Here is a 26,348-nt window from a genome sequence, read left to right as displayed (position 1 = left end):
CACGGGAGAAGGGGCAGGGGCTGTGTTACCTACAGAGAGAATAACAGAAAAATAACCTTATGGAGGGTAACGGGAGCCAGGTCCCAGGTCCTCACAGTCAGAGGACTTGCATATAGGAAAGGTCTTAGGCCCCAAAGCATGCTCAGAGCTGTGCTGCAATCAGTGGTAGGAGATAAACACAGAACCAGGTGTAGGGGTAAGTGTGTGCCCACATACACCTCTACTTCCCCACTTTCTCTGCTGTGAGAGGTCAATCAAAAGGACATTAAGAATTACCTCAAAGGGGCTGCTGCTGGCCAAACCTGGGACTACTGGGGCATAAAAAAAAATACAGATACTAATGAGTTAAAACCCACTAAAGTAATAATCCACTAGTTCACAAGGATATAGACAGACAAAGGCACAAAGGGGGAAGAAGCAAAGGTCCTCCTTCCAGTACCAGGCCAACTTGGAAACATAGGAGGAACGATGACAACAAAGTCACTATTCAAGGACCATCAGAGTGGCGGTCAATTCAGGCAGCCATCCACGGACACTAAGGCAGGTGGGTGGTTTAAAGACGTAAAGGACATTGTGTGGTGATCCACTTAACGGTGGAGAAACCAGGTGGGCACCAACATGGCCAGGTGTCGACCAGGACTGCCATCCCTGGCGGTGGGATGGTCATCACACGGTGCTCCGGGACATGACCCACTGGGAAGAGCACAGCACCACTTCCATGGGATGCCTGAGCGGAATGGCCAGCCAGAGTCTGGTCATGAGAAAACTCTGGGTAGACAAAGGTTGAGGGATTTTTTTTCCAGAATGAGAGAGCTATACCCTTAAAGGTCATGAAAGGCAAGGAGAGGATGAGGAACTCTCCCAGACTAAAGAGTCCACAAGCAAACAGTGGAGTATGACATGTGCTTTTGGACTGGATCCTGGATCGGATGCAAAAAGGGACAAGCTGGTGAGTCTAAACGGGTTCTGAAGACTAGGTGTACGGTGGCATGGCATATCCATGTCCCGAGTGCATGGCTGTATTGGTGTCATGCTGGAGCGTCCTTGCTTGGGGGGAAATGAATGCTGGAGTATTTACTTTGACTTGGACTTTGGAGGGTGGAAGCTTCATGTTTGCCACTGGCTCTCAAACGATCCAGAAAAAGAAAGAGGATAATACAGCGGAACAACCAAGCACATGTGGTGAAGTGTCAACGATTGAGGCATCTGAGCAAACGGAATATGGGAGTACCCTCCTCTTCTTGTGGCTTTTCTGTAAGTTGGAAATTATTTCAGAAACAACAACTTCCTGGGCGAAGCCATTTGGGCAAACAGCCACACCCCAGTGTCCCAGAACTCATTTGAGTTCTAGGGGACACAGCAGGGTGTGTGATGGGGCCTCCGGGAAGTGGAGCTGCGGACCCACACCTGGGCGGCTGGGGCCCAGGCCAGCTTGGAGAAGTCTCAAAAGTCAGGCCAAGAAACTACTGTTTGGGTGGCAATGGGGAGCATCTGAGATTTATGAGCAGAGGAATAGCAGAATATTCGGGAGGCAGCCACGTGCCAGAATGAGGAATAACTGGAGGAGAAGAAATGCAAGCCACGCCACAGAGCAGTTCAGGTGCCAGGTAATGCTGGATGGGATCCTGGCACCTGCAGAAGAGCTGGGATCTGCCGTGCCAGAGGCTTCATGATGTCCATCCAACACCAGGTGCTGGGGATGCGGAAGGAGACAGGGAGATAGCAAAGCTGATTTGGGTCTTGAGTAGCTAATTGGAAAGCCATGTGATTAACTAATAACTGCACGCCTCCCTCGCACATAATACCCTAGACCTCCCGACCAATTATTTACCTAATGCTGGTCTTTCATTGAAGTCAGTTGTTCAATTTGAATATTCATCATCCTAAGTAATAACATCTGTGAGGTTGTGGTTGCGATGTGCTACTTTTCCTTTTTTTTCTATTACAGAGTGAATAATATCTGGGATCTGAAATCACCGGGGAGCCCCTAAGCTCAGGGCGCCCCTAAGCTCAGGGCAAGGCCCTTGGGAGCTCTGCACCACACTCTGGAAAACACTGGGGCAGCTCTCAGCAACACAACTCACATAGAGCCCCGTGCTGCTCACATCTGCTTGCTCCAGGCTCAAGAAGAGAAGCAAAGTCTGTCATAAATCAGCAAAATGGAATCTTCTGAAATCTCACATCTTTATGAACTGTTAGACCCTTCCGAGCTGAGCATGACCCAGCTGGCAAAGGTTAGGAGCCATAGCAAAGGCACATGACGTATGGAACACATATGTGCATCCTTTTCGGATCTCCCCCTTGGCTTTTGGAGGGAAGAGCTTCGTCCTCTGGCATGAGGAGCAGATACACATGAGCTCTGCTTTTGCTGCTTCTCAAGAAGCTGTGCTCACCGGGCATCTGGCTCCACGGCCCTGGCACCTGCTCAGGACAAGCGATGCTTTGCTTTTTAAGTCAGCTTGTTCCTTTCCTGATCCTGCCAACGATGAAGTGGGACGGGCATGACCTGGCAATCCCGAGGGCCACCCGGTAAAAGAGTTGTAAAACCAGTTCCTAAAACCAGAAAGTTCCACCTTTCCTGGGGCAGCAGAGGAGGAACGTGAGGGCCTGACCAAGGTCTCAGGCACGCTGTTTTTTTGCCGTTGATGATAATATTTTAGCATGTCCCAAATGTGGTAACAAATATAAACAAGTATAGTAAAAGGATAATAATAACAATTATAAGAGCAGTTAACATTGTTAAGTGCTTAGCATGAGGTGAAGAGCAGTGCACATCCTTGCTCATCCAGCCCTCCAAAGGGGTGAAAAGTAGTCAGAATTTGAACCCAGGTCCCAAAGCACAGGATCCAGGCAACACCACAGCACGGAGGTGGCGAAGCCGGGTGGGGTGCGCCTGGCTCAAGTTAAGGAAAGATCTCCCACACAACTCCGAGAAAAGCGATCTAAGAGATCCTAGAGACCATGCCAGGGAGAACAGAGATTTTTCTGCTCCCATATAAGAAAGTCCAGCAATTTAAAGATTTGCCTTCAGTTTTAAAAAAAATAAATAAAAAATAAACTAAAAAAATTTTTTTAATAACTTAAAAAATACTTCTATTTATTTGTATATTAAATCTTCACCAAATGGTGTATTTTATGAATCTCCATCACCCCTATGTAGTTGGCAGGCAACTTATTTTCTAGAATAGGAGACTGATGCTCATGGAATTAAGTCACTTGGCAAAGAAACACAGGCCTTCTGCCACTGAGCCTGTCCTCATGATAGGAACCCACCCTTTGTCCCGGGCCCTTCCTCCAGTGGGCACACTAGAGTTCATCTGCGTTCAGCTGCACACCCAGGGGGTAGAGACCCTGGAGGCTGCTGGGGTGGCAGGACCAGGGCGGCAAGAGAGGAGCACTGTGAGGCAGGAAGAGGGGACAGGCCAGCAGGGGGATCGTGGCTCCAGCAAAGGGAAAGGACCCTCCACCTTGTTCCCTGCCATCCTCCCAGCCCAGAGTCAACAAGGAGAACGTTTAAGGGGATGAATGGACCATAAGAGACAGAGCCACAGGGAGACCAGCCAGTGGCATCGAAGAGGTAAGAGAATCCTAACAATGAGGGTGATACTAGGTGACATTTTGTAGATGCTTAAAACTGAACATCTGTCCATTTCTGTCCATCTGTCCATTGTTGCTGTCCAAGCAAGAAGCTGTGCTTTTCATATTTTGGGGCCAAATGTTTAAGGTGTCAAACATTTTTTGCACACTCCTGGTAAGCCCTGGGCCTCAGTACAGGCCCTTTGCTGATGAAGAAATAGCCTTCACCCCTTGATTCCCAGAGAGGCAGGATGGGGCAAGGGGCAGGAGGCTGGGCCCCACTCCAGCAATAAAGAGCTGTGTGACCTTGTGTTAAGGCTCCTGGGAGTCTCAGGTTCCCCATCTGTCAAAGAAGACAGTGGTAGCCCCTGCCTGGACAGGGAGTGGCAGGGGTTGAGGCCAGTCCCATGACTTTCCTCCAGCAAAGGACCGGGCACATGGGAAGCGCTCCACAAAGGATGGCATCATTAATACAAACACAACCGGGTGTGCTGTCGTCCCCACAGAACACCCTGGACGGGCTTCTTCGCAGTCCACACGCCCCGCCTGCCCTGCCCAGGTGCATGTCCCCAGGTGGGCATCCTGCTCCTTCAGCCCCCACCTCCATCCCCGCACCCCCACCCCTGGGCTCTCTGTGAACATCAGCACAAATCGTGGGATGGCAATGAATACAGAAACAAAGGGAACAGAGCACCGACTGCGTGCCAGGCACTGTGCAGGCCCTCTGTCACTTTGAGCAACACGACAGCCCATTGCACAAAGAGCAAATGGAGCCTCTGGAGCAGGGAAGTCAGGGGACCCGAGGCCCCACTGAGCTGAGCACCGTCCTGGCTGCCCGACTCCAGACCTCAGTCTCCCTCAAAAATGTGAAACGAATAGTGACAGCCTGTGGCGTCTGCCTTCCTCAGGAAAGCAGGTGAACAGCCAGCACACGGGGGTTGGGCGACACCTCTCCCTCCCCAGGCTGCAGGCACCGCCTCCATAAAAGAAGGTTTAGACCGTTGGTCCTCCATGCTCCCTTCCAGCCCAGTGATGCTTCTGATCCAAACCGCGAGGCTCCAGAGGTGCAGCCCCTGGCCTGGCTGAATGGGGATGGTTGGAGGAAGCCCTGGGGAGTGCCGCTTGGCCAGGGGCCAGGTTCCGGCTTAGGATCCAAGGATGGGAGGTGCAGGGGGGTGACCTGCTGACCCAGGGCTCCAGCTGGAGCTCCCAGGAGACCCGGTGGTGGAGGGGCGGTGCAGAGGGAGAGCCGTTTCCTCATAGACAACTTATTCATGCCTTAAAAGTGCCTGTCATTTCCACACCCCTTGGGGTTAGTGACCCCCAGCATTGGGGTTGATGACAAGCTCAAAGGAGGGGAAGTCATTCCAAGAGGGAAGAGCCAGGGAGGCAGCACCCACTGTTCTTTTCAAAAGATTAAGAAATTGGGCAGCCCGGGTGGCTCGGTGGTTCAGCTCAGGGCGCGATCCTGGAGACCCGGGATCGAGTCCCATGTCGGGCTCCCTGCATGGAGCCTGCTTCTCCCTCTGCCTGTGTCTCTGCCTCTCTCTCTCTCTCTCTGTGTCTCTCAGGAATAAATAAATAAAAATCTTTAAAAAAATTTAAAAATTGGGATCCCTGGGTGGCGCAGCGGTTTGGCGCCTGCCTTTGGCCCAGGGCGCGATCCTGGAGACCGGGATCGAATCCCACGTCAGGCTCCCGGTGCATGGAGCCTGCTTCTCCCTCTGCCTGTGTCTCTGCCTCTCTCTCTCTCTCTCTCTCTGTATGACTACATAAATAAATAATTAAAAAAAAATTTTTTTTAAATTGCCTGTCTTTAAAATTGATGTAAATGGAGTTGTAAGGCATGTATTCTTTGTTAAAAAAAAAAAAAATTTAAAAATTTAAAAAAAGATTAAGAAATTACCGCCCGCTGCCCCCCGTGCTGGGAAAAGCCACACGGTGGGGCGAGTGATGACGCAGTGGTCCCCTGATCAAAGGGACAAAGCCAAGAGAAGACACCTGCCCCATGGACCAGCCCTTCTGGGGTCAAAATCGCAGCCAAGGGTACCTACTTCTCCCGAAAGGCAGCGCAGGGAACCCAGGGGGCCTCGACTGCACCAGAGCACTGGCACGGAAATCAAACTGCGTCATCCACGGGGCGGGGGGGCAGCAAGCGGGGCGCCGACAGCAGGGGCTCCGGAGAGGGCAGGTCGGAGCCCGAATCCAGCTCTGCCGCTTACTAGCCCGTTAGGCGCAGCCTGGGCGAGTTCGTGAACCCCGCTGAGCCTGTCTCTGAGCCTGTGAAGGGGGACAAGCTGTGAACCTGCGAGGATCGTTAGGAAGAGCGCGGAGCCTAGGTAAGGACGGTGCCCACCTCATCAGACGGCCCGGCTGCATGGACGCGGGCACGGAGCAAGGACACAAAGACGGCAGCAGCTGCTGCCACCCGAGCTGCCACCGAATTCAGGCCAGAGACCGCTTCCTCTCTAACGTTTCCAAGCCGAGAAAAGGTACAGTCTCAGCTCGCAGACAAACCAGAGGCTGAACAAATGCCTCGAGCGTTTTTTACACAGACGAGGCAAAAGTCTAGCTGTTGGTGTTTTTAAAACTTTGCTGAGTCCTTGGTTTCCTACAGATCTTCCCCGACTCCAGAACCACACAAGTCGCAAGATCACCCGGACAACAGCTCTCGCCACCCACAGGATGCAACGAGGTCTAGACCCTGTACGGGGAGCGGAGGCAGCGCCCCAGAGCGCCCGAGGGGGGCCGATGCAGGCAGTCAGGGACCCCAGAACCAGGAGGTGGGCTCTGCCGAGCACGGGCACGGTCCTGGGCCCTGGGAGGGCAGGAGAGAGGACGCGGGGGTGTGTCGCCCTCGAGCAGAGACCCCGGCAGGTGGCTGACCGCCAGACCGGCTGGGATGCAGGGAGCCGTCAAATGCAGGCTCCAGGGCCAGTACCGCACAGGTGAGGGAGCTTCGGTGAAGGCATGCAAGGTGACATCGGGTTGTCCTGTTTACTGGGAAGGACGCAGGTGGAGGGCGGGCAGCCATGGGAAGCCGAGGGGCAGAGGAAGAGAAGATGCTCCTGACACAGGCTCAAGCCAACCTCTTACCGCCTCTTCTCAGTTTGGAATGGGCCCTGTTGGGAGAAGTGGCAGGATGTGAACTAAACCTGTGCCCTCAGGTGTGAACCAGCCCCTACCCTCCCGGGAGGGTAAAGCTGGGACCTCCGGCCAGACAGCAGGTGCTCTAAAAGGGCCCATAGATAGCAGGGGGGCTCCCAGGCCTCCAGGCCCCACGTGGACGCACACACACAAGGGAGGAGCAGGACCAGACACCTGCACGCGAGGCCAAACCTGCCCGTGAGCCAGTGAAGCAACTGCTTTTTCTTTCCAGTTTTCCCCCAGATTTGCTCTCTGTGAGCAGAATGGAAGTGAGTTTCCTATTCTTCTGTTTTCACTTGTTTTCTGGGGAAAACACAAATGACCAGTTAATCAAGGAGAATGGACAAAACAGGGGCTAGAGAGCCAGCTTCCAAATAAATGAGAACCTCGTCCACTAGCACACCTCCTCATTCCCACTTAAAAATAGTAACAATGGAGGGATCCCTGGGTGGCTCAGTGGTTTGGCGCCTGCCTTTGGCCCAGGGCGCAATCCTGGAGTCCCTGGATCGAGTCCCGCATCGGGCTCCCCCCATGGAGCCTGCTTCTCCCTCTGCCTGTGTCTCTGCCTCTGTGTGTGTGTGTGTGTGTGTGTGTGTGTGTCTATCATAAATAAAATAAATAAATAAATCTTTAATAAAAAAATAAAAATAGTAACAATAAAAATAAGCTCTCTGAGGCCTTTGGAAATCCACGTGCCCTAACCAAATCCCTTTCATCATAACCAGGTGAAACACAGAACCAGGACTTTCCATGTGCACAGCACTTCACAGTTTGCCAGGTATTTGCAGGCACATGTTGGCACTTGCTCCACAGTTCTGTGAGCCAGGCGGCAGGGGTATGTGTCCCCACCATTAGGAGATGGAAGTCGGGGGTGCCTGGGTGGCTGTCAGTTAAGTGTCTGCCTCCGGCTCAGGTCATGATTTCAAGGTCCTGGGATCGAGCCTGGCATCAGGATCCCTGCTTGGAAGAGAACTTGCTTCTCCCTCTCCTTCTGTGCTCCCCCTGCTTGTGCTCTCATTCGGTCAAGTAAATAAATAAAATCGTTAAAAAAAAAAAAAAGGGAGATGGAAGTTGGGACTCAGAGATGGTTAGTGACCTGCCCGAGGGCACACAGCTGGTAAGGGTGGGGCAGGGCCTCAAATACAGGCGCTCAGTCCCTAAGCTGGGAGCTGTCTCTGTAGTGCCTGTCCCATCCAGGGAAAATCCATCTTGGGAACTTTGCTTTCTCTGAATCGGCAGCACTGAAAACCCTTGCCAAGTGCCAGACTGAAAGCCTAGCCCAGAGGGGACCAGAGAGGAAGGGAAGGGGGACAGAGCTGATACCCAACATATCTTTGATGAAACTAGCACTACAGATCATGGCTCTAGAGGCCCTGGCAAGTCTCATTTACTCTATTTTTAGAGCCACCTCCCTAAAAACTTTTGTTTTGCCAGGCCTTCTTCATGCTTTTCCTTTCTCCTAAATGGTTCTGTAATCCTTGGGCTGCCTTGGCATCCCATGAGTTGCTGTGAAAATGATTCCTGAGGTTATAAACAAGGGGCTATGACCTCGGTGGGGGAGAGGAAGACAAAAGCCAGCCACCAAGCCACATGCCACACACCTTGGTCACAGGTCACAGCGGGGGAGACCAGGGCACCTAGCTCTGTGGCCTTCTTCTCAGACGTGCTCCTTTGGCCAGTAGGGGCAGAGACTATTACTGGCCTCCTGGACCTTCTCCTCATTGTGCAAAAGGTACCAGGGCCTGTAAACCCAAACCTCAGTTAATCTAAGAACCACTTGCTTTTGGCTGTGAAAACACACACATACACACTCACGTGCTCTGAGTCTCTCCCAGCCTCATCCACAACTGCAGCCTGAGGCCTAGCAAGCCCACAGACCCCTCATTGCTCCTCTTCCTGGTAGAACTGGTCTCTCTCAATTTCCCAAACCCTTGCAGGGTCCTCTCCAGGGGGCATTTCCTCTCCAGGGGTCATTTCTGGGTGAGGCAGTTCTTGGTTGTACGGGAATGTCACACGCATAGCCTCCCAGACCCTCACCAGGGAGCTATCAGTGGTGGCCTCTGAAGTCAGGGTGACAACCAAAGCACTCTTGTACATTTTCAGACATCCCCTACTGGGTGCCAGCTTCATCATAAAGCCTGCCCAGCGTGTGTATGCTCAGGTGTAGCTCTCTCTTTCTCTCTCTCTCTCACACGTAACACTCCTTGAAAGCAGAGACGGTGTCTTACTCACTTCCACCACTGACCACCCCCAGGCCCATGTCACTCTTGTGGAGTGTACTGCAAAGTAGGCAGATCCTCCCTCAAGCAGTGTCTGTCTCCATAGAAATGACAAACATAAATAACCACAATACAAATCAGGATAAGACCACAGAGGCCTCAGGACTTTGCTGAGAGAATGCGGCGCCGGGTGTCTGGGGTCCTGGGTTTGAGTCCCATCCTCACATGTGACTCCCGACTTCTCCAAGTCTCCCTTTGGGCATCTGTAAAATGCAACTTTGATCTTCACATTTCCTTCCAGCTAAAATATGTTAAGTGCTCAAACTTTGAGACAGAAAGGATGAAGAGGTGACCAGAGGCACCAAACGCCAGTTCTTTGCAGGTTTTCCAAGGGAGAACACTGTACGCCGTGATGCCTGGCCTACCTGAGGCCGGGCAAGTGACTTTTGATAAGGGACCAGCGACAGTGTGGGAACTGAAGAAGATGCTCCCCGGAGCTGAGAGTCTGCTGTGGCATCTGCAACAAGGAGGGCAGTTCCTGACCTATTTCCTGCTCTGGCTCTCCTCTGATGAGAATGCCTGAGCCCAGGGCAGCGCCTGTGAGAAGGAGCCCCGTGGGACTCACCTGCCCAGCACAAGCGGCCCTATTCTCTCCAAGAGCCCGAGGCCTGAGCTCCGGAGGAGGAGAAGCGCCCTGGCTGGTGGCTGGCTGCTGGCTGCTGGCTGCTGGACGGCCGCCCACTCCCAAGCCGCAGCAAACCCAGCAAACCCTTCCTCCAATTCCATCGACTCCCAAACAGGCCCCTGAAAAACAATAGTGAAGACTCCACTAGTGCTGCAACATGTTAAGTGGTTCAGAGTGGATGAAGCCACAGCTGAAACCAGCCTCAGGACATGGCCCCAGACGTTTCCAAAGTCACTTCCAAATACTACAATGAAAACAGCTTTTGAAATGTGGCTTCACAGCGAATCCCAGAGAAATAGGAACAGAGAGTTCTCTCTGCCTTCTAACAAGGCCCCGCCCTCTCCTGGCGTAAAACAGACAGAAACCAGCACCAGGCCCCGGACTCCCGGTGCGGCGCAGGCAGGGGCTCGGGGCTCGGGCGGCACATGCACCTCTGCGCGCGCTGCGCACTAGCCACGCCCGGGCCGCCCGTCGGGAGCAGCTTCCGTTCCCACCTGCGCAGCCGCCCACACCTGGAGACACAGCTCGCGGCTATCTCGGTTGTATTTAAGCCCCCCCCACCCCAACACACACCCGCCCCAAGGTCCTGTCCCCGTGCGCCAGAGCCAGAAGATGACAACTAGGATAACATCATGATGATGATGATGATGATGATGGTGATGGTGATGGTGATGATGCTGATGCCCTTTAAGAAAAGGCAAGTCCCGAGGCCGGCACGTCGGCGCCCTCCGCCCGCGCAGGCCGGCAGGGCTGTTGGAGCCACTTTTCCAGGCCGTGCAGAGGTCCGGGGGCCGAGGCAGAGCCACGCCGCGGCCGGGAGTCGGGGACGCCCCGGGCAAGCTCGCGGGTCACGTGCTCCCCGGAGCCCTCAAGTGCGCTCGGCCCCGGTGACGTAACTACTGGAGAATTTAAAAGTCCCCAACTCGGAGGAAATGCAGAGCGGTTCATGGCTCCTCCGCGCGCCGCCGTGGCCCGCCGGGGTGACCTCCGCGCAGCCGGGTGGCGCCCCTCGAGCTCGGGGAGCCCCCGCGGGGTGGTTCAGGGGCGGGGGGGGGCGGGGGAGGGGGGGCGGGAGGGGGAGGGGGAGCCCCGACCCGGGGCCCGCACTCCAGCTGCAGGCGCGGACTCCAGCTACGGGCGGGGACCGCGGGCCCCGGCAGCGCCCCCAAGGGGGGGGAGGGGGGAGCGGACCCGGCCCGCGCGCAGGCTCGGCTGCGGCCGCCGACACCTCGAGCCGACCCGACCCGACCCGGGCCGCCCCGCGGGCGCGCACCCGAGCGTCCCGCCGACGGACGAGCCCCGGGCGCCCGCGCACACGCTCCTCCGCCGGCAGGGACCCGACCGCCGCTTCCCCCTCCCTGCCCTGAGCCGGTGCCTCCCGGGACCGGCCGGGCGAGCCGCGGCTCCCGCGTCCAGCGCGCCTTTGTCTGGCGGCCGAGGTCGGGGCGCCCCCCGCCCCCCGCCCCCGCCCCCGCCCCCGCCCGCGGCGCACTTACCGGCCCGGGCGATCGCTCAGCCGCCGTCCTCCGCGGCCGGCCCGGCCCGCCCGCCCCGCCCCGCCCCCCGCGGCGGCGCGCAGAGCCCCCACGGCAGCCCCGGGACGCGGACTCTCCGGGGCAGCGGCGCGGCCCCCCGAGGCTCGGGCAAAGTTGCAGCACAAAAGGCCAATGACTGGGAGCGCGGCGGCGGCCGGGCCAGGCTCCTCCCCCCGCCCCGCGCTCCGCGGCCCGCGCCCCAGCTGCTCGCGCAGGGCGCCCGCCGCGCTCCCCGCTCCCCGCCGCGCTCCCCGCTCCCCGCTCCCCGCCGCGCTCCCCGCTCCCCGCCCGGGGTCCCGCGGCCGCTCCCCGCGCGGAGCTGGAGCCGGAGCCGGGGCGACCCCGGGCGCGCGCAGCTGCCCCCACCCCCAGGCCCTGGGTCGCGACCACTTGTTGCGGCCCCGCGGGGCGCGCGCCCTGCCAAGCGCCTGAGGCCAAGTGCGGGGCGCGCGTCCCGGCTCAGCGGGGCACACTCGCCTGGCGGCGGCTGCAGGCCCCCGGAGGAAGGTGGGGACCGAACGGCGCCTCCCCGGGTGCGGGAGCCTCGCTCCGGCTCCCCTCTCCCGCTGTGCGGGGACCTCACGCCGCCGCCTGACCGCAGGTCCTTGGAGTGCGCTGGGCCCCACAGTTTGCAAAACTTGACGTGCCTCCTCCGGGGCTCTCAACACCTTCTGAAATAGACGATAGACCCAAACCGGTTCGCGCTGCCACATTTCCAGGGAGCGTGTGTGCTGCTTTTTTTTCTTTTCCCTTCCAGGGTCCCACATCAACTCCTCTGCAAACATCGACCTCAGACCCAGAAGCGGCGCTTACCTGTGGGCACCACTGCAAGGTGTCACCTTTCCTCTGGCTATGCCTGCAGCTAGGCAGAAAGGAGAAGGAAAAGAACTAGAAAGAGCCTGTGGCTATATGTGGATGCCGGGCTTCCTATTTTAAGTTTGGTTTCAAGAAAGCTTTGCTATATTTTATATGCAGGGACCAAAGGGCAAGAGACTCACAAATGACTCAACGCTTCCTTTCTTCCTCTTAAAGAAACAGATGCCCAGGGCTGGATGGCCCTAAGTGAGGATTCCGTGTAAAGAAATGGACTTTTATTACCTTCCACTAAAAAAAAAAAAAAAAAAAAATCTGCATATATTTTTTAAACACCATGCCACATTTCTAATAGAAATGTCAATGGAGTCCTTGTTCACAATGGGTATTAATGTTCCCGTTTCACAAATGTGGTAACTGAGACCAAAACAGCCTAATTTGTTTAAATGTATACCATCCGCTATTGGTAAAGTAAGAATTGGAATGCCCGGGGTTTCTTTTTCCTGTGTCCTTGTACCCTAATTCTAAGTCACATCCATTTATGATTAAAAACTAAGCAAAACAAACAAACCAAAAAGACCCACTCTCTACCTTATTAAGCTCAAGCACTCCGATCAGGCCAAGAACAAAGATGCATTTGAGGCGCCATCCCTTTCCTATGAAACATCCCCTCCCCACTTGCTGGATGCATAACTTTCCACTATGCTCTGAAACTCCCTGGTGTGGTTAGCCGAATGATGTCCCCTATGTCCCCTACCGAGGATGTCCACATCTTAATCCCCAAGGTCTATGAATATGTTAATTTACAAGGCAAATGGGAATTAAGATTGTAGATGGAATTAAGGTTGCTAATCATCTGACCTTAAAATAGGGAGATTATCCTAGATTATCCAGGTGGACCCCATGTAATTACAAGGGCCCTTGGGAGTGAAAGAGGGAGGAAGGGGAGAGAGGTGACAACAGAAGCAGAGAGAGACATGAAGATGCTGTGCTGGCTTTGAAGGTTGGAGGAAGGACATGGTGAACCAACAAATGTGGCAGCTGGAAAAGCAAGGAAATGGATTTTTCTGTCAGGCTTCCAGAAGGGAACACATCTTTACTGACACTTTGATTTTAGTCCAGCAAGACCCTTGTCAGATGTTTTACCTGCAGAACTGTGAAAAACTAATTTTGTATTGTCTTAAGCCACTAGTTTTGTGGTAATTTATTACAACAGCAATAAGAAACTGATACAGTAGACATCTGGTTATTACTATGATTTACTCTGATGGATTCTATGAAAGTATCTTGGATTCTAGAAATGTTTCTAGAGTCTAAGATCACTCATTGCAGGAGAACACTCTGGCCGAACAAGGCTTGTCCCCGGCCCTTCTCCAAGGCATCTCCACACTCAAACGATGCAGTGGTGTTGGGCAGCCGGCAGTCAGACAGAGCCATGGTCCAGTGTAGGACCTACTCATTAGAAGATGAAGCCAAGAACTCCCAACATCATAGAGTGTTGAGATCCAAATCCCACCACCTGACAGAGATACATCCCCACAGGAAACTCTCAGCCAACCCACACAGCTCTGGTCCCAACGACAGCCATAGTACACGTGCATTGCCTGTCTCTTCCTGCTCCAGGTCTCGGTAACATCACACTGCTAGTACAGAGGAGGAAGGATATAGGTTTTGTGCCCTCTGGCTTGGGATCCCTGGAATCTATAGAAAGAGACTAAATCACAGGCAGGAAGCATGTGCCTCAGTAGTTGCATGCATCCATGACTGAATCTGTACGCCATAAGGATTTCTTGGGTCTGAGTACAAGGCCAAGGCCTCTGCAGAAATGTAGGCTGTGGGCAGCCCCGGTGGCACAGCAGTTTAGCGCCGCCTGAAGCCCAGGGCGTGATCCTGGAGGCCCTGGATCGAGTCCCACATCAGGCTCTCTGTATGATGCCTGCTCCTCTCTCTGCCTGTGTCTCTGCCTCTGTCTCTATGAATAAATAAAATAAAATAAAATGTAGGCTGTATGAATGTTTTCGGCAGTGTTATAGTGCAGTCACTATTAAACTATCTTCTGGAGCCCTGGGGTTTCTGGAGTTACCATAAAGGCTACCCAAGAGGCACCCATAGCACCTATAACAAGAACTATTCCACTTCTATGGGTCCCGTGTTTGGGCTCCACATAACATTTTGTTTAGAGAAAAGATTCATTTGGAGAGAAGGGGTGGGGGGGGGGATGAAAATGTGCAAACACTGCTTTCTAGGAAAGAATCTATGCTGTTGGACTCCTAGAATCCAACCTGAATCTCAAGGGGAGTGACGCACCCAATGTCAAAGGCTGTGTAGTGACAGCACAGGTGTCTGAAAGGAGGTCTTTGTTGTTTTGTTTTTGAAGTAGAGAGAACAGTATAATGAATCCTATGTGTATTACCCAGTTTCAATATTATCAAATCCCAGCCAATTCTGTTTTATTCACATTGCTCACTTCCCCACCGTTACCCAGATTATTTTGAAACAAATCCTAGATATCATCATAGGTACTTTGATGTTAGCTAGTACTTTTGTTTGAATCTCCAAAAGCAAGGACTGGACAGAGAATTTTGGAAGGCTAATGCTTTATTTATTTATTATTCTCTCAGCCTCCCTGAAAAAGGATCAATCTGTCAATATTAATGAGACAACCTCAAACACCAGACCTATGGTCTGAAACTCAGCATGCATAAGACTCACTAGGTTATTGTGGAGATGCTCCCAGAGATTCTGGTTCAGGAAACGGGGGTCAGGAAAGGGGGGCTCAAGAATGTACATTTTAGCAAGCAGATTCTAGATGGAGATGCATTCCAAACCACACTTGGAGAAACTCTGGAACTAAAGTTCCAGGCGTCATTGGTTGTTTTTTTTTTTTTTTAAGATTTTATTTATTTATTCATGAGAGACATACAGAGAGAGAGAGGCAGAGGGAGAAGCAGGCTCCATGCAGGGAAGCCAATGTGGGACTCGATCCCAGGTCTCCAGGATCACGCCCTGAGCTGAAGGCGGGGCTAAACTGCTGAGCCACCCTGGCTGCTCTCATTAGTTGTTTCCGAAACAGTTGTTCCCTCTCCTTGGTTACTTATTGGCTTATATTCAAATAATTAATATAGGTGTGGTCATGTGACTCACCCTCAGCCAGGGAAACAGAAAGGGAAGTCAGCTTATGGTGACATTTCCCTCATTCTTTAGAGAAGACACAGGTGGCATATCTCCTGTCCAGGCGTCCTCCTGCCTCTTGGCATTGTCTTGAGGGCACAATGCCTGGGGTTGCTGCAGCCAACTTGAAACAATGAACGGGACATCAGTGAACATACTACAGGTGGGCAGAAGGGAAGATGAAATGTGCTAACGAATCACTCCACCTTAAAAGTGCCCTGTCTCTGGGCTCCCTGCCAGGTGACACGATGGACCTATCATCATTAGGGTTTTCTGGCATTGGGCTGTTACTTGCAGCCAAGAGCATCCTGAAGGAATGTCAACTGTGATGTTGAGAAGACCTAAAAGCTTCAGAAAGGGATCCAAAACCACAGAGCAAATGAAAGACCATTTGCCAAGAGTGTCCTGGAATACAAAAGGCAAATTGGGGGACGCACGGGTGGTTCAGTGGTTCAGCATCTGCTTTCGGTTCAGGTCGAGATCCCAGCGTCCTGGGATTGAGTCCTGCATCGGGCTCCCTGCAGGGAGCCTGCTTCCTTCCCCCTCTGCCTATGTCTCTGCCTCTATCTTGTCTCTTATGAATAAATAAATAAAATCTTAAAAATAAAAAAAAGGCAAATTGGTGCCTAGGAAATGCCTCCAGCCCTGCCCACTAAAGAAGGCTTTGCTATGTGTTTGCAGTTTCCTTTAAAACCCTGTTGTGGCTACAATATTTTGCTTTGGCCAAGAAGTGACAAGCCGCATGAAAACGGGAAGCCAGGCTGGAAACCTGTGCCCAAATTTGCCTGATGCCTAAACACCTGAAACTAATAAAATATTCATGAGCCTCTGCAATCACTATTCCCCAGAAAAAAACCTGGGAAACAAAGCCAGAGACTAGAAAATATTGCAGGGCTGACTGGTTAGCTGGGGAGGAATATGTGATGCCCCCCCTGGGCAAGGAACACACCAGCTCTCTGCTGGGGGTGTGAGTCTAAATAGAAGTTCATATATCTGACTTGTTGACGGCCCCCCAGGTAGAAGCTCAGGAGCACCGGGCCCCTGAATTATACCATGATGTCCTCACAGAACACCAGGGCCCCTGATCAGAGCACCCACATGTAGCCAGGTGGTATAAATTTTTATAGACTTAAGGAGTTTCATGCAGCTGATCAAAATCACTTATTGAGCACCTGCAATGTGGGCCCCCTGTACAGTCAGATGCCTCATGGTCCCTGGGCCCATTCCTATAGTCAGATAAGGGAATTGCTACTACAGGACAGAGGCAGAAAGAAAATATTGAATCAGCCCCACAAGAGGTATGGGGAGATTTTCCAGAAGACGGAATACTTGAGCAGAGTTTTAGAGGCCAAGGGAGTGTTACCGTCTTAAGATTTCTCATGAGGATATTTTAATAGATACGCATTTAAAACATATTAGGAAAGAAACATAATTAGCACATCAGGCCCATAACTTCACAGGCAGGTTACCTAGGACCAAACAAAGTAATACATTGAAATACAAACGAAGCAGAAGGAAAAACAGTAAGTAATGCTACAAGTGGTACACAGAGAAGGTGAAAGTCTTCAAGGCGGTTCACACCTAAAGGACATGGTGAAACATGGAGCTAAGAAAAAGAAGGGAAATGGACAGAAGAGAAACAGAACATTCTAGGGAGAATTAAATCTGTTCTTGAATATACTTAGGAACATTTTGTGATGACAAAGTCTATGATGAACTCTTTCAACAAATATTTCCTGAGCACCTGCAGTGTGTTAGGTCCTCCTAGGTGCTGGGAGACAGACACAAGCGACAAAGTCCCTGCCTCCCAGACAATACCTTCCAGATAAGTGCTGGTGGCCACCGACAGCCATTACCCAATGAAAGGCAAAGACAATTAGGGCCCTGAGCTGTTCTAATATTTTAATGCCTATGTGCTCTGTCTTGAACCAGAGTGTGGTCTGCTTGAGGACAGAAAAACCTCATCTCCCCCATCCCCTGCCTGGCCATGGCTTTGCCCCCACTGTGCTCTCAGCCCAGAGATCAATGCTGCCACTTGCCCCTGTCCTGGCAGGAGAGTCTTCTCCTCCAGGACCAGCCTTCCTCAATCCATCCACCCAGGACCTCACTGCATTTTAAGGTCTTCTCTCTGCAAGAAGGCAGACCTCAGGGCTTCACCTCAGAAACCCAAACCCCCAGAGCATGCTCACCAGGAGGATCATCCCATCATCTGCCAGCTTGGAAGGGTAGCGACGTACCATCCATCCATACGACGGCTTGTTCTCTGCCTTCCCCACTTAACAATCAGATAAAGGAAACCAAAGAGGTGATTGAGAAACTTGTTAAAATGACTATTATAGGAGAACCTGGGTGGCTCAGGGGTTGAGTGTCTGCCTTTGGCTCAGGTCTTGATCCCGGGATCGAGTCCTGCATTGGGCTCCCTGTGGGGAGCCTGCTTCTCCTTTTGCCTATGTCTCTGCCTCTCTTGCTCTCTCTCTCTCTCATGAATAAATCTTTTTTAAAAATGACTACTATAATATTAGCTAACATTTGTGAACATTTGCCACCCAGCTGACACTCTAAGTGGCTTTCATCTCTTCTCTCATTTAATCCTCGGATGGGTCTTCATGGCTATTGTCTTCAGCTGACAAAAGAGGAAACAGCTTGGAGGTCTCTTACCCCAGCTCGCACCCAGAGGAACCATGTTCACACACAGGCTGTGCGTCCACGAACCTCAACTCCTAACCAGCCCACGGTGACAAGGAGCTAAGCTTCAAGTTATTTTTATATATTCTGAACCAATTGGCAGAAAATATGCCATGAGGAACCCAGGACCAGTGCCTGGCTCTATCATGGGAACTCACCCTCATACTAATTAAATAAGATCTATTTCACTAGTGAATTCTGAGAAAGTTTTTTTGTTATTCTTGTTCATTTTTTCTAGAAGGGGAATCACTACTCTAGGCTTCTCAGATAAGTCCTCACATTCCACAAAGGACTGTCCAAGCAGCGAGGTACATTCCTGAGCTGCAACCCATCAAAACTGAGTTGTATGGGCGGAGAGAAATATTTGGAGGCGGGATTCAGGCCTTCGAAACATTTGGCCATTATGTCCACCCATGCTAAGATGAAATGTCAGCCTGAACCCAAAATACATGCAGGAAATGTATGGGGGCAGCTTTCCACATGACTTCTTAGCCTCATCCAGAATTTCTAGATGGGACCCTGCCATGTTCCTGGAGTCCACACAAAGTCCACTTCACACGCAGGCTGACGTTGCCCGAATGTGTGCTCAGCTCAGCCCACTGGACTGTCTTTCTAGGCAGAAAAATAATCATCTTCAGGAATCAGAGTCTGATATCGGTGTGACATCAGGGCAATGGTTAAAAAATAAAACATTTGATGAATAACCATGATATTGTGAGGGTCTGGTGGGCTGAGAGCGAAGGGTGGTTGCAGGGCTTGGTTCAGTTTACACATTAACAATGATGACGAAGATGTCTCATCTCCCCACCAGACAAATAAGCATCTGAAGCCTGAGTCTTTGATTCGCTTCTATATCGCTTGGACCAGCTGTTCTCAAACTTTGCTGCACAATAGAACCACCTGGGGACTATGAAAGTTCCCTGCGCCTATGCCTCACCCCTATATCAATTAAATCAGAAACTCTGGGGGTGGGCACCCAGGCATCAGTATTTTTTTTAAAGCTCGCTAGGAGATTTCAGTGCACAGCCAAGGTCGAAAACAGTGCCCTAGGTCCTGGCTGCTTACAGGGTGGCCCATGAACTTAGCAGCTTCTTGAACTCTGACATGAGAACGAGTCACTGCACACCTTGTATAATGCTGATTCTGACTCAGCAGGTCTGGGGTAGGACCTGATGTTCTGCTGATCTAAAAGACTCCCAGGTGATGCTGAGGCTGCTAATATAAGGAACCACAACATGAGTTGCACAGCCCTAGGGCAGTGGCTCTCTAGGGGCAGCTTGGCCCACCAAGGGACATCTGGCAGTGTCTGGGGACATTTTTTGTTGTCATGACTTGGAGGATGCTCCCGGCCTCTAGGGCTGCTGAACACCCTACCATGTACAGGACAGCCCTCCCCAACAATCCCCCAGGCCCTGATGCCTGGTGTCAATGGTGCTGAGCATGAGAAACCCTCATGCTCAAGCACCCAGCACAGGACCTTTAAGTAGAAGTCCTCAGTTTGAATGAAAGAAGAAATGGACTAGGGAATGCCTTATCACCACAGTGACTTTGTTGTGCTGTTGAACTAAGCGGGCCAACGGATAGCTTTTGAGGGATGTATCAAATACCCACACCCTCTATCCACTGGACATGATGCAATCAACCTACCAACATCTGTTGAGGGCCTACTGTGTGCAGCCCATTGCGCTAAGGAACAGGACCAGTCTCACATCATCAGAGGCCTCACCCTCTGTGCGACAAACACGCATTGAGCACCAGGCTGTGCCAGCCCCAAGCTAGCACCTCCCACACACTATCACACTGAATCCTCCAGAGGTAGGTATTAATTTCAGACCCATTTTATAGATGAGGAAACTAAGGTTTAAAGTGATAAAGCAACTTGACTGAGGCCCTAGAATGAATAAGTGACAAATCTGAACCAGACCTGTCCAGCTCAAGTGCAAAGCTCTCCAGTAAAGGATGAAATCCTGTACGACAAAGTATAATGCGTTTGTCTGGGTTGAACTGTGATCAGGTTACAGAAGACTCTGATACTTGGGCAGGGGAAGGGGTGGGGGCCTCCTGCAGAGCTGGAGGGTGGAGAGGGCTTCAAGGGCACTTACATTTTCCTGTCTGGTCTCTTGAACAAGAAGGTGGTTGATGAGGGTGAGGGACAAGGCAGGCAGAGGATCACCCTGGGACAAGTGCTTGTGAGTCAGTGCCCGCCTCTGACGCCTGTAAAGTCCTGGCCTGCCTCTCTGTTTATACCTTTCTCCACATTTCTATGTCAGAGGAAAAGGAATTTAGAAGAGAAAGCATGGAATGCCCCTTGTCGGGCTTGCAGAGTCAATGGCTTTTCAGGACTGAGGGAAGGAGCAGGGAAGTGTGACAGCCTCTCTCATCAGGCCAGTTAGAGTTCTCAAATGCAGAATAAGACGGGAGTTCCTGAAAAGCAAAAGCTCCCCCCAGATGGGACCACCAATACAGAATAATTACTCTCCACTGAAGATAAAACATGAACCAAATAAGAGGTATAAACATCAGTTCAACACAGAGCCTGGGGGTTTCTAACAGACAAGCTCCCATCTCCGTGCAAAAGCAAAGCTAAACCCTACAATAATCATTAAGAGGGTTTTATCTCCGGGCCCTGGCTGGCTCATTTGAAGGAGCATGGGATTCTTGACCTCGGGGTTGTGAGTTCGGGCCTCACATTGAATGAGGAGATTACTTAAAAATAAAATCTTTAAAGGGGCACCTGGGTGGTTCAGATGGTTCAGCGTCAGGCTTTGTCTCAGGTCATGATCCTGGGGTCCTGGGATTGAGCCCCACGTTGGGCTCCCTGCTCTGCAGGGAGTCTGCTTCTTCCTCTCCCTCTGCCTCTCCCTACCCCCACATGTACTCTTTCTCTTTTGCTCTCTCAAATAAAGAAAATCCTTTAAAAAATTTTTTAAAATCTTTTTTTTTAAAAAAGGAGTATTTTACCTCCCAAGCCCTGATGGCTCAACTATTTGTAAAACAAAAACCTTATAGAGAAACCACTCTGAGTGGTTCCTAGTAAACCACTCATACAGACACACTCAGCTAGACAGAACTTCCACTTGAACTCTCCTCCGAGCCTGCCCTCCCCATCCTCATCTGCACACTCCCCTAATCGTGGCAAATTAGAGCATCTGTGAGCACTTGTCCAACTAACTTTTCACAGCGGGCTTCCTGCAGTCCTCCTGCAAAAGCAACCAACCACAAGCAAAGGAAAGCCAGAGCCAGCATCACGTAGAGGCTGCAGCGTATTTTGCAAAAAAGCTGGAGTAAGCCTGCATAGGCTGCTTTCTCAGACAGGACCCAAGCACAGGATTACTTTCAGCCACTACCCCTCCTTGAAGAAAACAATCTGTACATCAGCTCATAGCAGGCTCACCTGGGTGGCTTGCTGTACTTGGCCAAGGTGACGCTTACTCACCACGGGGCCAGTGGGGTTGTTGAAAAGAACACTGGTCTCGAGCCCCAAAGAACTGCATTCAGGAGTTAGGCTAGTCCCATGACAAGCTGTGGGTCCTTAAGGAAGTCACATACCTTCTCTGGTATCAGGTTTCTCATCTGTAAAATGAGGAGGCTGAAGGTCCTGAAGTCCTTCTGGTTGTGATAGTTCATGATTAGGAACCTCTGAGCCAGGCATGAGGTGGTACCTGTCTCAGAGGGTGAGCATCCCTACCACCATGACTCGGGAGCCCGAGGAGCTTCCACCCCCGGCATCCTTCATAGGTGGCCCGGAAAGGCAATCTGGCCCAGAGCTGAGAGCTCACGCCAAGGCTTGTACTCCCTGCTCCCCCAAATTCTCACTTTCTGCCAACGCTGGCCTTGCGTGTTTAAATTCCAGCGGCTTGGTCACTTGCCAGGAAGGGTCTCCTCCCGCAGCCATTGTGCTATGGTGTCTGGCAGTTAGGCAAAGACAGACAACTTTCAGCTCTGCCCCTTTTTCTAGGAGGTTTGGGATGGGTTAGCAGCTCAAAACGCTGTGCCAAAATAGTCGGGGCAATCTGTCCCATACGATGCACTCGGAGTTTGCGATCTGCTGGTGTAGCCCCAGCTGGGCTCACCCACACAGGCGCTCACTCCCTCCCACAAATGTTAGGCTTCAGCTTCTTTGCAGCCACTCTTGGCAAGAGGTTAACCCCAAAGCCCTAGTTCCCCAAGGAAAAGAATGCATTCCTCATGTGTGCTGGATGGCTTGACCTTGCATCAAATATAATGTTGCAACATTGAAGCCACCCTGGTAGGGAGGCTGGTGGCTCAGGGATGGGAAGTATCCTTAGAGGGTAGTGAGGCCTTCCAAAGAATCCAAGGCAGATGAAAAAGAACTTCAGCAAATTTCAGCTAGTCCATGTGTCAAAGCACAAGTGTTTCCCAGGAACCTGCCTTAATGACAGTATTAGCATCATTCAAATTATGACGGTAATAATGATACTTCTAATAAAAACTATTACGTCTGATAAATTTAAGTGCTTACTACTGCACACCAGGCAGGTACTTTGCTAAGCTCTTGACACACATTATTTTTATGCAATCTCCATGGTCTGTCCATGTGGTTGACCCTAGGACTATACACATTTTGCAGGCAAGGAAACTGAGGCTCAGAGTGGCTGAGGAACTTGCTTAGAGGCTAGCGGTCTAATGGCAGAGCTGGAAGTGAGACCCAGCATCTGCCTCTAAGTCCTGTCTGACCCGATTTTCCAGGACAGGAAGCCTCCAAGTCACCTGATAGCCAGTTGGGTTGAATTATTCAGCAAGTGCTTATGGAGGGCCCACTGTGTGCCACGCAGAGTATCAGGTGCGGGTAACCAAGCGCCTTGTCTGCACGTCTAACATTCCCAAAGAAACAAGATCCTGGCTTAGTCTCTTGGCCACAAGCCAAGATCCCCCCACACACAGATGACCACAAACTTGTATCCAAGCAAGTACCCCTAAACAGAGAACTCAGAATCATAACCCCAACTCCTGATCCTGTGATGGCAAATACTGAGTCCCAGGGAGGGGAAGGAAGTACAGTTGGCTGGAGAAGCCACGGGGAGTAGACAGGAGGGGCCAAACCACCTGATTCCTCTGGAGTGCGTGAGCACTGAGCAAGGAGTCAACAAACCGCACATGTTGCCCACCGCGGGTTGACCCCCCCCTATCAATTTACCCCAATCCTCTTCTCCTGGAGGAGCCTGTGTACAGGCTCAGCTCTTCCCTGAGGAAAAAGACCGTGGCTTCCCTTCTAAGCACCTAGTCTGGGTGCGTATGTGCTGGGTAACTGCCGAGCTGGTTGAGCGGGACGGAGCTACCTGTAGGGTTCCATGTAGCTCAGGGACCTTGTTTCATGGGCTCTCCAACAGCCGACAGGGCCCAGCTCTCTAATGGTCACAGCTACCAGCTATCGCAAGCTGGCTCAGAGCGCCTGGTGACTCAATCGGTTAAGTCACTGATTCTTGGTTTCGGCTCAGGTCATGATGTCAGGGTCGTGTAGAGTCGACCCTGAGATCGAGCAGCTAAAGTCAGGTCGAGCTCAGTGCAGAGTCTGCTTGGAACTCTCTCTCCCTCTGCCCCTCCCTTCTGCCCCCTCTCTCTAAAAATTAATAAATCTTAAAAAAAAAAAGAAAGAAAACTGGCTTTGTGCAGAGTATTCTGTGTCTTGCCTCCTGTAATCCCCATTTAACATCCCTTTAAGTCCCCATAGACATTTACCTATGGCGAAGCAGAGGCTTGAAGCAGTCGCCAGACCAGCCCACACGGCCCTGAGAGTGAAGATCTGTATTTGATTGAACTCAGGTGGCCAAACGTGCCCCTCCCTCCAGAGTCTGATTTCACCCTCAGCCTCACGTCTGGTCCCTCCTCCTCTGGTCCTCCCGGCTGACTGGGGTGGCTTCGGGGGACCCAGCCTCCCTGCTTCCCCAAGTGAAGGGGTCCTGGCCCGAGACCTCCCTGCTGACCCAAGACCACCGTGCTCTCTGGTCTTCTCTTGGCTCACCCTACCCACTCCTCCCAGGGCATAGACACACTCCTCCCCTGAGGTTTTTATTCCCAAACACACTCTGCCCATTTTGCAAAAGGAAAGGGCATTAAAAGTATCAGTACTCAGACCTGTGCCAGCGCCTTCCTTGGAAACAGAAACACTTTCACAGTCAACGTCTGAATCAGCAGGCTGCTAAAATATTTAACGCTGGACGACTTAACAGGCTCCAAGAAGAAGAGAGGTTAAGCTGCAGTTAGCTGGGGCCTGCTGGCCCTGCACGCCCCTGGGAAGCCTCTCCCGCCCTTCCAGCTTCTCAGGACAAGAAAATGGTGCAGAGAGGACAAGTGGAAGACCAATCTCTGCCCTGAACCCATTTCTGCTCCCACACAGGTGGGACCAGTGGGGAGGCGTGGGCAGGGAGGGTTCCAGATGAAGTGCTGCTATTTAGAGCCAGCTGACTCGGTTACCCGAGGCCTCCGCACCGGGCCTGGGTGCAAGGTCATACTCTCAAGGGCTTGGGACGCCTCCTGCTGATCAGTGTTGCCGGGCAGTTGGGTTGTGACTACATTCCAGTCTCTACTCTGGAGACAGAGCTACCTGGCTTGGCCACTTGCAGAGCCAAGGGGGAAACCAATGCTCACACACCACCCTGTGGGGGCACCCCAGCCCCCGGCAGGGCTACACACACAGAACCTTCTGGAATCCACACTGGCTCTAATGGTGATGACTAACCGTGTTTGTATATATGAAGAAACTACGTCTTCGAGATGGGCTGTCCCCCACAGAAGCCACCAGACCCATGTCCAACTTCAATTTTAAATAATCAAAGCTCAATACAATTCATGGTTCAGTTCCCCAGTGGCCCTGAAACCACCTCGCCTGGAAACTCACCCTTGCGTTTCAAGTGCCCCCATTGCAGGTGCTCCCAAGCCCCGTGTAGCTAATGTCAGCCATACCACCTAGAAGGGACAGAGGACATGTCTATTGTAGAAAATCTGGGGGACAGTGCTGTCGTAGAGAGTGACCTCTCCCAAGACTCCACCTGACTGCTAAGTTAATGATCAAGGATCTAAGCTGACGTGTGAAACACTTTCCAGAAGAGAGGTTCTAGTGCCAGCTCCAGCTGTTATTAGCTCTCTGACCTTGAGCAAGCCGTGTGCCTCATGTCTGAGCCTCTATCTCCTCCTCTGCAAAAGGGGTCCACGAATAGCACCTACTGAGGTGCTGGATTTCTCGGACAGAGAAAGAAGGTGCTGGAAGCGGAGGTCCTTTGGCCCCAAGGGAGGAATGAGTGCAAGGAGACTCACTGAGTTCTTGTTTGTGTTGGGCACTCCAAATAAGGTGACTCATGTAATCCTAATGGCCCTGGGAGTCTTTCGGGCCCCTGACGTGCAGGTGAGTTAACAGGGTCCGAGGGTGACACTCCCAAGCTCACAGAGCTAGACCTGGAGCTGGAGTTTGAGATCTGTCTTCTTCGAGGCTCTAGGTTCCACACTAGAACTGAGAATTCTTCCCTCAAAAGCCTAGAAGGAGATTTGGGGCGGCCAGCGGGGCTGGGAAGAGCAGGCCCGTCCCCTGTGGAAGGGTCCTGGGCTCAGTTCAGGCATCCAGGGGGAAATATGCCATCAGGGCCCAGAATCTGGGACTAGTTCTCTGCCTCTTCCCTGTTCCGAGCCTCAATGAGAATGCCCCCGAGTTCCCTTCCAGCAATAATCAGCCAGAGTCTAAAATACCCGGTTCTCAAACACCGCTGCATCCAGGTCCATGCGGTAGGGCTTCCGCCAGCCGCCGTAATGAGCGGTTCCAGGAAGAGCAGCCGGGTCGGTGTGGACACATTCATTTGGAAAATCACCACCCGGCTGTGATCCTGGCCTTGGTTTTTCAAGTGGCGTCAAGCGGCTCTTCCCCACCTCAGGTCCAGGTGCCATGTGACAGAGGCCACAGGGCGGAGGGCCCCAGAAGACCCAGAAGAGCCAGAAGCCAGGGCAGGAAATCCAGCCCACTGCCACCCTATGTGTGGGCGCCCCATAAGCCAGTGACCTGGCACTTTTCCCAAGGACAGCTTCACCTCCAAGAAAACCCATTTTAATTATGGAACACAAAAGCTTCTGAACATCAAGGCTGCATTTTAAAAGGTCCTTTGACTTTTATATATGACGGCTCCCAATGATTGAAGCTGTTGATGACACTATAAATCCACGTCATTGATAGTCTTCAGTTCCTATGTACCTTTGAACCAGGTAACAAGCTCCTTGTGAGCACAGCAAGGTTACACATGACAGACATGGAGGCGCAGACAGGCCAAGCAGCTGGAAATGACCCTTTCCAGGCAGCGGTCTCCCTGTTCCTGCCGGGGCTCTTACTCTTTCATTTAGGGACCGAGGCCATATTTTCCCTTTGCTTAATTGCCAGGATGCTTTCGAAAAAGTACATTTAAAATGAGAAGAGAGGTTAACCATTTTTATTACACCCTTACCATATACCAGGCATTATACCAGATGCTTTAGAAACATTCCCATCGAACCCAACCTCCTGCTCTCACAGAGAAA

General features: G+C 52.0%; 1 protein-coding gene across 22 annotated transcripts in view; it reads right to left on the bottom strand.

Annotated features, from left to right (window-relative positions):
- The window catches only part of TACC2 (transforming acidic coiled-coil containing protein 2), a 210,748-nt gene that overhangs the window by 112,548 nt on the left and 71,852 nt on the right, over positions 1–26,348 (bottom strand). Inside the window, exon 1 of one of the 22 annotated variants that reach the window (XM_072740287.1) lies at positions 11,976–12,182. The exons of 18 other annotated variants lie outside the window; for them this stretch is intronic. The gene's annotated coding sequence lies outside the window, so the exon portion shown is untranslated. Of the gene's footprint in view, positions 1–11,123; positions 11,181–11,975; positions 12,183–26,348 lie in introns of those variants that run through there. 3 more of the 22 variants (XM_072740288.1, XM_072740286.1, XM_072740283.1) reach the window with 3 other exon arrangements.

The sequence above is a fragment of the Vulpes vulpes genome, chromosome 15 (genome assembly GCF_048418805.1).
Source record: "Vulpes vulpes isolate BD-2025 chromosome 15, VulVul3, whole genome shotgun sequence".
Taxonomy (NCBI): domain Eukaryota; kingdom Metazoa; phylum Chordata; class Mammalia; order Carnivora; family Canidae; genus Vulpes; species Vulpes vulpes.
This window is presented reverse-complemented; position numbering and strand designations above follow the sequence as displayed.